This window comes from Castor canadensis, chromosome 9 (assembly GCF_047511655.1).
Source record: "Castor canadensis chromosome 9, mCasCan1.hap1v2, whole genome shotgun sequence".
NCBI lineage: Eukaryota > Metazoa > Chordata > Mammalia > Rodentia > Castoridae > Castor > Castor canadensis.
The window spans coordinates 55,866,973-55,881,574 of NC_133394.1; positions in this window are offsets into that span (position 1 = coordinate 55,866,973).

Here is a 14,602-nt window from a genome sequence, read left to right on the forward strand (position 1 = left end):
AAGGGAAAGGGTGAATCCAATTAAGATATTTTAAGCATGTTTTTAAATGTCACAATGTATCCCCTGAACCATGATAAAATGCTAATAACTTTTTAAAAACATAATACAATGAACAATTCTTATAATTTGACTTGTTTTTCCATTGGATGAAGCTTCTTTATAATGGAACTATAGTTCAGAATCTTCCATCTTGTTGATATGCTTTTGAGTTAGCAAGGAGTAAATAATGTAGATCTTCAAAGAAATGTTTGTAATGTAGGGGCACACATCTACATTCAAAAAACTCCAATGGAACTAACAGCACAGATATACCCTAAAAAAGTGATAGTAGGAGACCTGACTACCTCACTATCACCAGTAGACAGGTCATCCAAGCAAAACATCAACAAAGAAACTTCAGAGCTACTTCACACTTTAGACTAAATGGACATATTGAACATCTACAGTGTATTTTACCCAACATCCAGGCAATACATTTTTTTCTGCAGCTCTTGGGACTTTCTCCAAAATACATCATATTTTGGAGAAATAATAAGACTAAGCAAGTCTTACCAAACTCAAGAAGTCTGAAACAACCCCCTGTACCATATCAGATCACAATGGAGTAAAACTAGTGCTCTACCACAAAAGACACCACAGAAAATATTCAAACACATGGAGATGGAAGATCACATTGCTGAATGAAGAAATAAGGGGAAAAATCAAAAAGTTTCTAGAATCTGAGGAAAATGAAAATACAATCTACTAGAATCTTTGGGACACAGTGAAGGCCATTCTAATGGGAAAGTTTATAACTATAAGTGCCTACATTTAAAACTAGAGACATCTTAAATAAACAACCCAATTATGCACCTTAAGCTCCTAGAAAAACAAGAACAAAACAAACCCAAGACCAGCAGACAGAGAGAAATAATAAAGATGAGGATTGAGATCAATCAGATCAAGACAAAAAAACTAAAGAATCAATGAAACAAAAAGTTCTTTGAAAAGATTAACAAGATCTGCAAACCCTTAGCCAACATGACAAAACAAAGATGGGAAAAAAAACAAATTAATAAAATGAGAGATTATAAAGGAGACATAACCATAAATACTAATGAAATCCAGAAGATCATTAGAGAGGACATTGAAAACTTACATTCCAGTAAACTGGAAAATCTAGATGAAGTGAATAAATTTCACGATGCATATAACCAACCAAAATTGAACCAAGAATATATTAACTACTTAAATAGACCTATTACAAGAAATTGAATTGAAGCAATAAAAAAGAGGCTCCCCACAAAGAAGAGCCCAGGACCTGGTGGATTCACAGCCAAATTTTACCAAACATTTAAAGAAGAACTAATACCAATACTCTCACTCTTCCAGGAAATAAAAAGGAAAAGAACACCATCAAACTCATTCTATGAAGCCAGCATTACACTCCTTCTAAACTCAATAAAAATGCAACCAAAAAGGAGAAATATAGACCAATATCTTTAATGAATATAAATGCAAATATTCTCAACAAAATTCTGGCAAACAGAATTCAACAACACATCTAAAATATCATACATGATGACCAAGTTGGTTTCACTCCAGTGATGCAAGAATGGTTCAGTATATATAAATCTATAAATGTAATACAGCATATAAACTAAAGCAAGGACAAAAACAACACAATCCTCTCAATAGATGCAGAGAAAGAATTTGACAAAATTCAATACCTTTTCATGATAAAAACTGAAGAAACTAGGAATAGAAGGAATGTTCCTCAACACAATAAAGGCTAGATATGACAAATTTATGGCCAGCATTAAACTAAGTGAAGAAAACTGAAACCTTTCATACTAAAATCAGGAGCAAGACAGGGATGCCCACTTTCCCCACTCCTATTCATTTTAGTTTGGGAATTTTGAGCCTAAGCAATAAGATAAGAGGAAGATATAAAATGGATTCAAATACAGAAGGAAGAAGTCAAACTATCCCTATTTGTAGATGACCTGATCCTATACCTAAAAGACCCTAAAAACACTACCACAAAACTATAAGAAATTATAAACTCTTTTGGAAAAGTGGCAGTACAGAAAATTAACACATGGAAATCAGTAACCTTCCTATAATACTAACAACAAAAAGACTAAGAAAGAAATCAGGGAAACAATCCTATTTACAATAGCCTAAAAAACAATAAATTACCATGGAATAAATTTAACAAGGGAAACCAAAGACTTTTTAAAATTAAAATGTAAAGCAATGAAATGAGAAATCAAAGAAGAGATCAGAAGATGGAAAGATTTCCCATACTTGTGGATTGGTAAAATCAACTTGTGAAAATGTGTCAGCAGGGTTTCTTTCTTCTCAAGCCTCTCTCCTTACATCTTCCCCCACTGTCCCCCATGATCACCAGGTTCCAGACACTCTGGCCTTGTGTTTCCTCAGATTAGCCAAGGTAGCAACCACCTTTGCACCTGCTGTTCTTGCTAATGGATTGACTCTTCCCATAGGGTTCCCATAACAGTTCATCTGGCTGTCTTTTTCATGTCTGTTTAGTCCTCAGTTTAAATATCACCATCTAAAGGGGATCTTCCCTGATCACTCAAAGTTGGACCCTCTCTAATTCTCTTATTTCTAAATCCTGCCTATTGTCTTCATTGGAATATGCTAATTAATCTATTAATCTGCTTTTTGCCAGTGTCTCCATAAGCCTTTGCAGCTCAGTGAATACAGGGTTTGGATGTCTGTCTTGTTCACTGGTCCATCCCCATCACACCCAGCCATGCCTTGGTGCAGGTAGATCCTCCATGCATCACAGCTGTGGGAATGAATGCCTGTGTGAAGAAACACACCAGGCCTGGCATCACACTAAACTCTCATGACTTCCATGTGACCTGGATCCTGCATGTGGCCTGCACCAGAACCCATTCTCTGAAAGGCACTCCATCAAAAAATGCCAATGTTGCTGTTGCCAAGGCAACACTGCTAGCTTTTCAAAGCATCTTTTTTTTTTACTGAGATACTTTTCTGTAGTTTCTCCTTTTTTTATTCATTTATTCATATGTGCATAAATTGTTTGGGCCATTTCTCCCCGTGCCCCCCGTGCCCTCCCTCTCCCCTCCACCCCACTCACTTCCAGGCAGAATATGTTCTTCCCTTATCTCTAAGTTTGTTGAAGAGAGTATAAACAATAATAAGAAAGACAAAACGTTTTTCCTAGTTGAGATAAGGATAGCTATACAGAGATCCCTAGCATTGCTTCGATGTACAACTGTGTTACATTGTAAGATAATTCATCTCTAACCATCTTTTTATCTAGTTCCTGATCCCCTTTTCATATTGACTTCTGTCACTATAAAGTTTGTGTATTAGTTCCTCTGCAGTGGGGACATCAAATACTATCATGTTTTGTGTTTCTTAACTATGCCCATACCTCCCATGTGTACTCTCCCCTTATCATGTGACCCAAGTCCAACCACATTGCTGTATTTGCCCTAGATCTAAAGTCCACATATGAGGGAGAACATATGATTTTTGGTCTTGTGAGCCTGGCTAACCTTTGCTCATAATGATGTTCTCCAGTTCCATCCATTTACCTGCAAATGATAAGATTTCATTCTTCTTCAGGGCTGAATAGAATTCCATTGTGTATAAATACCACATTTTCTTAATCCATTCGTCAGTAGTGACTGTTTCCATAACTTGGCTATTGTGAAGAGCACTGCAATAAAAATGGGTGTGCAAGTGACTCCGGAGTAACCTGTGTTTCATTCCTTTTGGTAAATCCCTAGGAGTGGGATTGCTGGATCATATGGCAGATCTATGTTTAGATTTTTAAGAAGCCTCCAATTTTTTTTCCAGAGAGGTTGCACTAGTTTGCATTCCCACCAGCAGTGTACGAGTGTTCCTTTTTCCCCACATCCTCGCCAACACCTGTTATTAATGGTGTTTTTAATGATGGCTATTCTAACAGGGGTGAGGTGGAATCTTAGTGTGGTTTGATTTGTATTTCTTTTATGACTAGAGATGGTGATCATTTTTTCATGTTTTTTTGGCCATTTAAATTTCTTCTTTTGAGAAAGTTCTGTTTAGTTCTTTATTGGTTCATTAATTTTGGGAGAGTATAGTTTTTTGAGTTCCCTGTATATTCTAGTTATCAGTCCTTTGTCTGATGTATAGCTGGCAAATATTTTCTCCCAAATGTTGGTGGTCTCTTCAGTTTAGAGACCATTTCTTTTGTTGAGCAGAATATTTTCAGTTTTATTGAGTCCCATTTGTCTATACTTTCTCTTAGTTGCTGGGCTGCTGGGGTTCTATTGAGAGAGTTCTTGCCTACACCTATTACTTCCAGAGTGTTTCCTGCACTTTCCTGTACCAACTTTAGAGTTTGGGGTCTGATATTAAGGTCCTTGATGCATTCTGAGGTGATAAACATGGATCTAGTTTCCGTTTTTTACAGATTGTAACCACTTTTACCAAAAACATTTGTTGAAGAGGCTATCTTTTCTTGATCATATATTTTAGTGCCTTTGTCAAAAATAAGGTGGGCATAGTTGTGTGGATTCATATCTGGGTCCTCTATTCCATTCCACTGGTCTTCATGTCTGTTTTTGTGCCGATACCATGCTATTTTTATTGCTATTGTTTTGTAATGTAGTTTGAAGTCAGGTATTGTGATACCTCCAGCACTGCTCTTTTTGCTCAGTATTGCCTTAGCTATTGGCGCTGTCTTGTGTTTCCAAATGAATTTCAGAGTACATTTTTCAATTTCTGTGATGAATGTCATTGGGATTTTTGATGGGAATTGCATTAAACATGTAGATTGCTTTTGGCAGTATAGCCATTTTTACTATATAAAATGCATGACTACCTTCTGTAGTCTTCCTTGATCTCTTTCTACAGGGGTTTGTAGTTCTCCTTGTAGAGATCATTCACTTCCTTTGTTAATTTTAGTCTGAGGTATTTGATTTTTTTTTGAGGCTATTGTGAATGGAATTGTTTCCATGTATTCCTTCTCAGTTTGTTCATTGTTGGTGTATAGAAAGCTAACGATTTTTGTAAGTTGATTTTGTATCCTGCCACCCTGCTGTAGCTATTAATGGTGTCTTGGAGTTTTGGGGTAGATTTTTTTGGGTCTTAAAGTATAGGATCATATCATCTGCAAATAGGGATATTTTGACAGTTTCTTTACGTATTTGTATGTGTTTTATTTCTTCTTCTTGCCTAATTGCTCTGGCAAGGATTTCCAGTACTATGTTGAATAAGAGTGGGGATAGTGGGCATCCTTGTCTTGTTCCTGATTTTAGGGGAAATGGTTTCAGCCTTTCACCATTAAGTATGATGTTGGCTGTATGTTTGTCATATATAGCCTTTATAATGTTGAGGTAATTTCCTTCTATTCCTAGTTTTCTTAGACCTTTTATCACGAAGTGATGTTGTATCTTGTTGAAGGCTTTTTCTGCATCTATTGAGAAGATGAAGTGATTTTTGCCTTTGCTTCTATTAATATGCTGTATTATATTTATAAATTTGCATATGTTGAACCACCCCTGTATCCCTGGGATGAAGCAGACTTGGTCGTGGTAAATGATCTTTCTGATGTGTTGTTGAATTCAGTTTGCCATTATTTTTTGAAGATTTTTCCATCGATGTTCATTAAGGAGATTGGCATATAGTTCTACTTTTTGGAGGTGTCTTTATCTGGTTTTGGGATGAGTGCAATACTGGCTTCATATAATGAGTTAGGCAGTTTTTCTTCCTTTTCTATTTCATGGAACTGTTCATGGAGAGTTGGTATTAGTTCTTCTTTAAACATCTGATAGAATTCAGCAGAGAATCCATCAGGTCCTGGGCTTTACTTTTTTGGGAGACTCTTTATTGCTGCTTCAATTTCATTTTGTGTTATAGATCTATTCAGGTGATTAATATCCTCTTGGTTCAATATTGGACGGTCATATGTATCTAGAAATCTGTCCATTTCTTCACGATTTTCAAATTTATTAGAATGTAGGTTCTCCAAGTAGTCTCTGATGATTTCCTGGATTTCTGTCGTGTGTTTTCTTATCTTCCCTTTTGCATTTCTGATTTTACTGATTTGTGTTTTTTCTCTCTTCATTTTTGTCAGATTTGCCAGGGATCTGTCAATCTTGCTTATTTTTTCAAAGAACAAACTTTTTGTTTCACTGATTCTTTGCATGGTTTTTTTCTTTGTTTGTTTAATCTATTTCATTAGTTTTGGCCCTTATTTTTATTATTTCTCTCCTTCTGTTTGTTTTGGGATTTGCTTGTTCCTGTTTTTCTAGTAGTTTGAGATGTAGCATTAGGTCATTGATTTGAGAATTTCCTTTCTTTTTAATATATGCACTCATGGCTATAAACTTTCCTCTCAGGACTGTCATTGCTGTGTTCCATTGGTTCCAGTAGGTCTTGTTTTCATTCTCATTAACTTCCAGGAAACTTTTAATTTCCTCTTTTATTTTATCCATGACCCATTGATCATTGAGCAATGTGTTGTTCAGCTTCCAACTCTTTCCATGTTTTTTGCTATTGTTTTTGTTGTTGAGTTCTAGTTTTAATGCATTGTGATCAGATAGAATGCATAGTATTATTTCTATTCTCTTATATTTGCTAAGGCTTGCTTTGTGCCCTAATATATGATCAATTTTGGAGAAGGATCCATGGACTGCTGAGAAGAATGTATATTGTGCATAATTTGAATGAAAATTTTTGTAGACATTGGCTAAATCCACTTTATCTATGGTGTGGTTTAGTTCTAAAATTTCTTTATTGATTTTTTTGTTGAATGACCTATCTATTGGTGATAAGGGGTATTAAAGTCTCCCACTACCACTGTGTTGGATTTTATATATGTTCTTAGGTTTTTCAGAGTATGTTTGATGAAATTGGGTGCATTGAAGTTGGGTGCATATAGGTAGATAATTGTTATTTCCTTTTGGTGTACTTCCCCTTTTATTATAATGGAATGTCCTTCTCTATCTTGTTTAATCAATATAAGTTTGAAGTCTACTTTGTCTGAGATAAGTATTGCTACTCTGGCCTGTTTTGGGGGAATATTGGCTTGGTAAATGTTCTTCAAGCCTTTCATCCTCAGCCAGTGCTTATTTCTGTCATGAGATGGGTCTTCTGTAAGCAACAGATTGTTGGATCTTCTTTTTTAATCAAGTTTGCCAAATGGTGTCTTTTGATGGGGGAATTAAGTCTGTTAACATTCATTGTTAGTATTGATAGGTATGTGGTGATTTCTGTCATTTAGTTGTGTTTGTTGTTTAAGGGTTTGATTGTGTATAGCTAAATCAATGTTACTCTCTACCTTCTTGCCTTTTGTTCTCCTGTGGTTTAGTACTGCCTGCCCTTTCATGGTTTTGTATGCTTTCATTTTCTGTGCAGAAGTCTCTAAAGAATCTTTTGTAGTGGTGGCTTGGTGGTTATATATTGTTTTAGCTTCTGCTTATCATGGAAGTCTTTTATTGCTCCATCTATTTTGAATGATAGTTTTGCTTGGTAGAGTATCCTAGGGTTGAAGTTATTTTCATTCAGTGCCCAGAAAACCTCACTCCATGCTCTTCTTGCTTTTAATGTTTCAGTTGAGAAATCTGCTGTGATTTTGATGGACTTACCTTTGTATGTTATTTGTTTTTTCTCTCTTACAGCCTTCAATATTCTTTCTCTATTCTCTGTGCTTGTTGTTTTAATGATAAAATGTCATGGGGTAGTTCTATGTTGGTTAAGTCTGTTTGGTGTCCTAGAGGCTTCCTGTACCTGAATGAGCATAGTTTTTTCTAGGTTTGGGAATTTTTCTGTCATTATTTTATTGAATATATTATGAATCAATTTTTCATGGACCTCTTCTCCTTCTTCAATACCCATGATTCTCAGGTTTGGTCTTTTGATGGAGTTCATAAGTTCTTGCATATTCCTTTCACAGGTTTTGAGTTGTTTGAATAATGGTTCTTTGGTTTTTCCTTTAATTTCCATTTCATCTTCAAATTCTGAGATTCCGTCTTCTGCTTGTTTAGTCTACTGGAATGGCCTTCCATTGTGTTTTGTATTTCTGTTTCATTTTTTTCTGGGTTTTTCCATATCATAGGTCACTTCCTCTTTAATATTGTTGATTTTCATCCTTAATTCACTTATGGTGTTCTCTGTTTTCACTTTGGTATTCATTTAGGGTTCCTATGAGCTCACTTATTTGGTTTTTTTATCTTCTCATATTCTTTGTTTTTATTGTCATGGAATTTCTTAAGTGCCTACTGTAAGTTTTGGTTGACCTTGTTTAGTATCATCTCCATGAAATTCTCAATGATTACTTGCAGGATTTCTTCTTTGAGTATGTTCTTGTGGGCTTTGTTGAGTTCCTTGGGATAGTCTATCTTTGGTTTTTTGGTGTCTGGAACTGGGTATCTATTTTCTTCATTTCCCTTTGACTCTTTTACTAATTTATTTTGGGGGGGAAATGGTTTCCATCCCTTTTCCTTGTTCCCATCATTCCACTTGGTGTTGTTACCATCCCTGTTCTGTGTGTAATTAGTATTAGCTAGCTTACAATAGTAAAAGTAATGAGATCTAGAAGGAAGAAGAAAAAGAGAGAAAAGAAAGCAAAGAAAAAAAGAGAAAAAAAAAAAAAAACCTAGAGGACCAAACAAATCAACAGGGGGAGATGGCGTAGTAACCAACAGTGGACCTAAATAAGCATTTAGAGAGAAAGAGAAAGAAGAAAAAAGAAAATAATAATAATAAATAAAAATAAATAAAATAAAACAAATCCCAAGTTCAGGAGCAATGAAGTTTCAGTCTTAGTATTTCTGGTGTTACTCCTCAGCATCCAGTATTGTTGTTGGTATTTAAGCAGTAGCTCTGTTGTAGTCTCACCAGGTAGTTGGGTCAGGAGACAGCTTTGTTAACTGCTATCTATCCTGTTTCAGGCAACAGCTCATCTGCCACCTACTGTCAGCCATCTGCTATTGCAGGTTTTGTTTACCAAAAGGTTCATGTGGAGAGAAGTTCATTGCCCCTCCTCCTTTCTGTGGTGGAGGGGCATGCCTGCTGACTACTAGCAGCTCCTTGCCTATCCCCTTTTCCAGTGCACGTAGAGCACCCTGCCCCCTCTGCTATGTGTCCTTTTCAGTTCCTTGTTTATTATTCAAGTTTTTTTGTTGTTGTTGTTGTTATTGTTTTTTTGTGGGGCGGTGGTCAGTCTGTCCAGGGGGCTATGCTGGTTTATCCCAGGGGTGGCTATGGGAGTACTGCATGCCACTTATTTGCTCACCTGTTGGTCTGCATCTCCCAAGCAGATTTGAAGCCTTAGTCTGGTGACACAGGATCCCTCCTGGTTTCTCAGTGTAACATAGCATGGAAAAGCTTTGTGTGGGCTGGGGGTTCAGGGTGTCAGATTTTTGCCCCTACTTGGTGTTTTTTTCTGCCAAGTGTAACTCCAGCATCTCAGCAAGATTTCTGATTTACAGAGCTCACTCTGTCTGGTTCCTCCCTCTAGTCACCATCTTGGATCTCCTCTCAAACATCTTTAAATGGAAGATGTGAAGGAAAACCCAGAGAAAGGGGTTAAATCTCTCAGTCACTGAGATGAGTCATCTTGATGATGGCTGTCTGTTTCCTGCCCCCTCTTCACCTTTCATTTCACCCATGTTTGTTTCTCAAGTGTGACAGTGAACTTGCCCCCATGTAGAAATTGTCTTTGCTATGGACATGCCTCTAGAGATCTCAGGAATGATGTTTTCTACATGTCTGACTCCACCAAGGTCTACCAGGCACCAGTAGGAAAGACAGACTTGTGTGGAAGTCATTTCCAGAAAGTTCCTTCAGCCCCTGGGATAAGAAGAGGAGACACCCTTCTGCATTTCTGTGGTAGGTGGCAAGAAACCTCCATAGAGTTCTAGAAGAAGGGACAGCTCATAGATGCAAGTATGCTAGAGGTAGTGACTGGAAGTGTTGCCATGGATGAAATCCTTTCCCTCTCTGACTTTTTCATCACTAAAAATGGAGAGAAGACTAGTTAGATTCAGGGAGAGATGACAAAGATATGCATAGAAACTTGCAGATGCTATGATCCCAGAGTCAGCTCCTATGAGCTATGGTCCCCAGGAGCCCAGCCTTAGCCCAAGGCCACAAAAGCCACAACTCCCATGTAATCTTATGCTTCCAGGAACCTCAAGATCATTTTGTCCATCGCCATCGTGAGTCAGTTCCACTGTTAGGAGGACTATTAGAAATTGGCAGGTGTCCTTACTGCACATGTTGGAAACTAAAGCTTGGAGAGAGCCTGGAGGCTCAGCTCCTGGGGCAGGGCCAAGGCTGGGAGTCAGGGTCTGGCATCTCCTGGCAGGACACTGCTGTTTCCTTCATCATCTGAGGCAGCCTAGAGATGAGCTGGTGGCTTGCATCAGGACTTGGGGCCAGGGAGATGGGAGGAGGGATAGCAATGGAGGGAACAGAGGTGGAGAGAAGTGAGAAGTGAACAACCCCATCTGCTTGCCCTGCCTCCATGAACAGGACTCCCCCTAGCCCAGGCATGGCAACATGACCCTGATCTGGCCAATCAGAAGCACAGTGATCCATGCAAGAATGGACACAGATCCCATTCTGTTGGAGAGAATCATCATTTTCTGGAGCTACTGGGCCAGGGGTGCTCCCAGCTTGGGGAGGACAGGAGCCCTAGGATGCTGGATCCATCTTATCTGAGAGACAAAGCAGACATGGAGGATATCATTTGAACACCCAGAGCTAACCACACCTGATTTCCCTCAGACTTCTCAGTTACATGGGTCAACTCATTCCTTGGATGGAGTTTCTATCCCTTGTGTCTTTGAGAAAGGTGCAAAGGCAGCATGAATATTTAGAAACATGTGTCTGTCAGTGACCCAAATCCTCTTCCAGGCCCATTCAGAACAATGGCATGCAGATGGGGATTTGGGCCTTCCCCCAACACACACATGGAGAAGTCTGCCTCTGAGGCTCACAGTTTTTCCCTGGTCTCCCCTCCAACACACAGCCAGCCTACAGGTTCTTCCTGCAATGACTGCCCAAATGCAAAAGCAAAATGCCTCCTCCTCACCTGGTCCAGGAGAGGGCAGTCCCCTGGGGACAGGACAGGAGAGGTCCTTCCTCACCACATTCTCCTTTTCAGGAGCTAACATTTATTAGTCACCTGTTTTATGCTGGGCTCTCTTGAGCAGTTTACGCACATGGTCTCATTCCTACTGTCCATAGCCCAGGTAGGAGAGAGCTTTATCATCTTCATTTTACAGAATACATGACTGAGGCCTTCAGGGACTGGGCTGCTGGTCTGTGGTCAAGTTTGTCCAAGTACATAGCCCTGCCTGCAGCCTGACACAGCACACAGCAGGTATTAAATAGAGGTCACTGTGTATGGTGATTGGAGATTTCTAGGGAGTAACCTGTCCCCAAGTCCCTTCTAGGTCTGGTTGAAATGCTACCATCAGCACTCATGTCAGTTGACTGAGTCTTGTGCTATGTCTCTGGAAGGGCTGTCTGGGCAGGGGGGATGTGCTGTTTGCTTTGGGTTGGCTGGGAGTAGAGCTTAGTGACTGGGCAGAGCTACACTGGACAGAAGTGCCCCAGTCCTGCTTGCCCAGCTTATCCAGGAGACCTATAGGAGGTACCTCCTGATGACAGGGTAGGTGGGGCCCTGACTAGCTTGGGTGTGGGAATGATGGCAGTGCTGTGAAGACCTCTGAGGAGGGAATACAGTGATGGTTGTGGAGAGGCATATTTCCAGCCTCTGAGAGAAGCTTGTGAGGGTTCCTTGGGCTCCCAAACTCAGGCACTGGCCTTGGCTCCTCCCCATGGACCCCCACCGCAGCACTGGGTGAGGTAGGGAGGAGGGGCTGGGGTTCTTCTTGGAGGCAGTCTAGATCCTGTCCCAGGCATGGGTATACTACTAAACGGTCCCTAACTTGAGCATGAGTGGGCAAGTGTCACAAAGTATCCTGAGGCAGCCACAGGGGCAGAATTGTGGCTTCCTGGTGGCTAGAAGGAGTCCAGGGGAACCATTGGTCCACAGTACAGACAAGGCCTTACTCCAGACCCTTCTTTAGGAATAGGGAACCGACTATATTTTGGGCCTTTCTTAACCCAAAGTTACTTCCAGTGGTTTTTAGAAGCTGTATGAGGCTGTCATTGTGGCCCTCGTAGCCAAATAATAGTAGTAGTAATAATAATAATAATAATGATAATGATAATGATAATGATAAAGAGTACAGCTAGGGTGGGGGATGGGGCCCTGGAGCTCCTCCTCATGACAGTTGAGGACCAACTTTTTCCAAAGGTTTCTGCAATCCATTTTCAGCAGGGCCCATTTTCAAATGAGAAATGTGGAGAAAGCAGCCCACTGTAGCCCCTTCCTAGACAGACAATACACGTAATCACATTACAGGCTCTGACAAGTCCTGTAGTTGAGAATGCTTGTTCCCTTTGATTTAACCTCTCACTTGACCACAGGTGCTTTAGAGGAGCCCTGGTTATTTCCTATGAGCACACTATAAAACATGCAGGAAGTACAGGAATCCCTCCTACATCCCCTGAACCCTTAAGAGACAAGTTCTGTGCACTGGACGTTGGAGCCCAGGAGCAGTGGAGTGTGGGGAGATGTGATTACCAGTAGGGAGTGGGGCAGCCCCTTCAGCCTTGAAAGGAAAGTGCGAGAACAGTTAAGGCTAGCCAAACTTGGAATAGGAGTATGGAAGGATTCAGCCTTCAAGGGACAGAATCTGGGCCTCCCTCTGGGCAGCTTCCTGATTGCAGATTTCTCCTGTCTGCTGTAGTCCACCTGTTCTTTTGAGGGGCCAGGTTTAGTCTGTTCTTAGCTCACATATCAAATAGCCCCTACAGGAGGCAGGAGGAAGAAGACCAAGGGGTACCCCTGAGGCAGGGCCCCCAAACACCCAACGTTTTACAAATCCAGGAGTGGAGGGAGGCAGGTGACTTCTGGACTTCAGGGGCTGTGGTGACCCAGGCTGTCAATGACAAGCTGTGATGGGTCTTGGTGGTCCTGGGACCCTAGTCACAGGCCCCTCTGTAGTCCAGCCTCTGGTGTACCTGCACATTATGCCACCTGTCCAACCACCATCCATGGCATGCAGCAAGTAGCTGGGGCTGCCGAAGTAGTGCCAGCAAATGTAGTTCAGCTTGCACCTGTGGTGGCCAGTGGGAGAGTAGATGCCATTCAAGTAGGAGATGCCACAAATGTTGAACCACACCCTGGTGAAAGAGAAAAGTCAGACGCTTTGGGGAGATAGGGCCCAGACAGGACTCCCAGAGGCTATTGCTTCCTTGGAAAGCCAGCTCACTGTAGAGGAGTAGGCTAGGCATGAGTAGAGGTGGAGTCCCCACTTCTGAAGGTCAGCAGGGGTCTCTGGCCACATCTAAAGGCCCCTCTGCCCCTCCTTTCTTTCACTCTGATCCTGCTCTCTCCATCCCTCATTGCACTTCCATCTTTACCCTTCCCTGACACTTCCTTATCACTCTCTTCTCTTGGGTTTCCAGTTCTCTCTCTCACTCTCCCTCTCTGAGGAAGTTGCATTCTGTGCTTGAATATGTCTCTATGTGCCCATCTCCACCTGTGGTCTTTGTTCTTTGGAGGTCTGTCTCTGTCTCTGTCTCTCTGTTCTGTCCCTCCCATACTGTATCCATATTCCAGCTTCAACTTTCCCTGTGACTTCTCTGTCCTGTAGATCTGTATCTCCACCATCCTATAACTCTTATCAGCCTCAGTGTCTCTCTCTGCCTTCCTCTGTTCTTGTTTCTGTGACTGCTCCTATCTCTGTCCCTCCCATTGTCTCTCCTTCATCCTGTCTTGATTGACCTCTATTCCTGACATGAAGTGTGACTGATGCAGAGGAGGTGGGGAGCTGTCCTCTTCCTCCCCCTGGTCTCCTTGCTCCTGATCCTGTCTGGCCTGGGGGGTGAGCAGTCCTCAGACCTGGGGTTGAGAGTGACGGGGCACTGATAGAGCCCAATTCCCTCTAGCCTGGATCAGAGGAAAGTTGGTGGGATCACTTAAGAGGAGGGGCAACCAGGAGGGGATCTCTTGGAAGGAGGTATGGCAGAGCCCAGCTAGCACACCCACCTCCAGATATCATCTGGGCATGTGGCAGAAGCTGTTGTCTGTGTCATGAGTTCTGAAGTTGGTGTCCTGCAAGGCAGCTCTGGTCTGGCACCCAACTGAGGTGCTGTATACCTTCTCAGAGAAAGCCTGGAAGCTTCCATGATGGGGGCATCAGAAAAGCCCCAGAGTAACCTGGGGCTGTGTTGAGGAAGCACCTCCCAGACTTGGTGCCCTCTTCAGTTGTTCCGGGATTAGGGGTCCAAATCTAGAGGCATGCTTGGGTCACTTTCCCTCTTTGAATGCCATTCTTCCAAGACAAATCACCTACTGTGTGCTGGGCCTCATCTCACTGAAACTGGGTGTTTGACAGGAGAAAGAATGATCATAAAGAGGCTAACATTTTTTCAAGCATCTACTATTGCTGCTTTATGTGGATTAACTTACCTCATTTAAACCTAACAACACCCTTTTACACATTAGGAAATGGGGGACCCAGAGCCAAAGGAACCCATTTATGGTCTC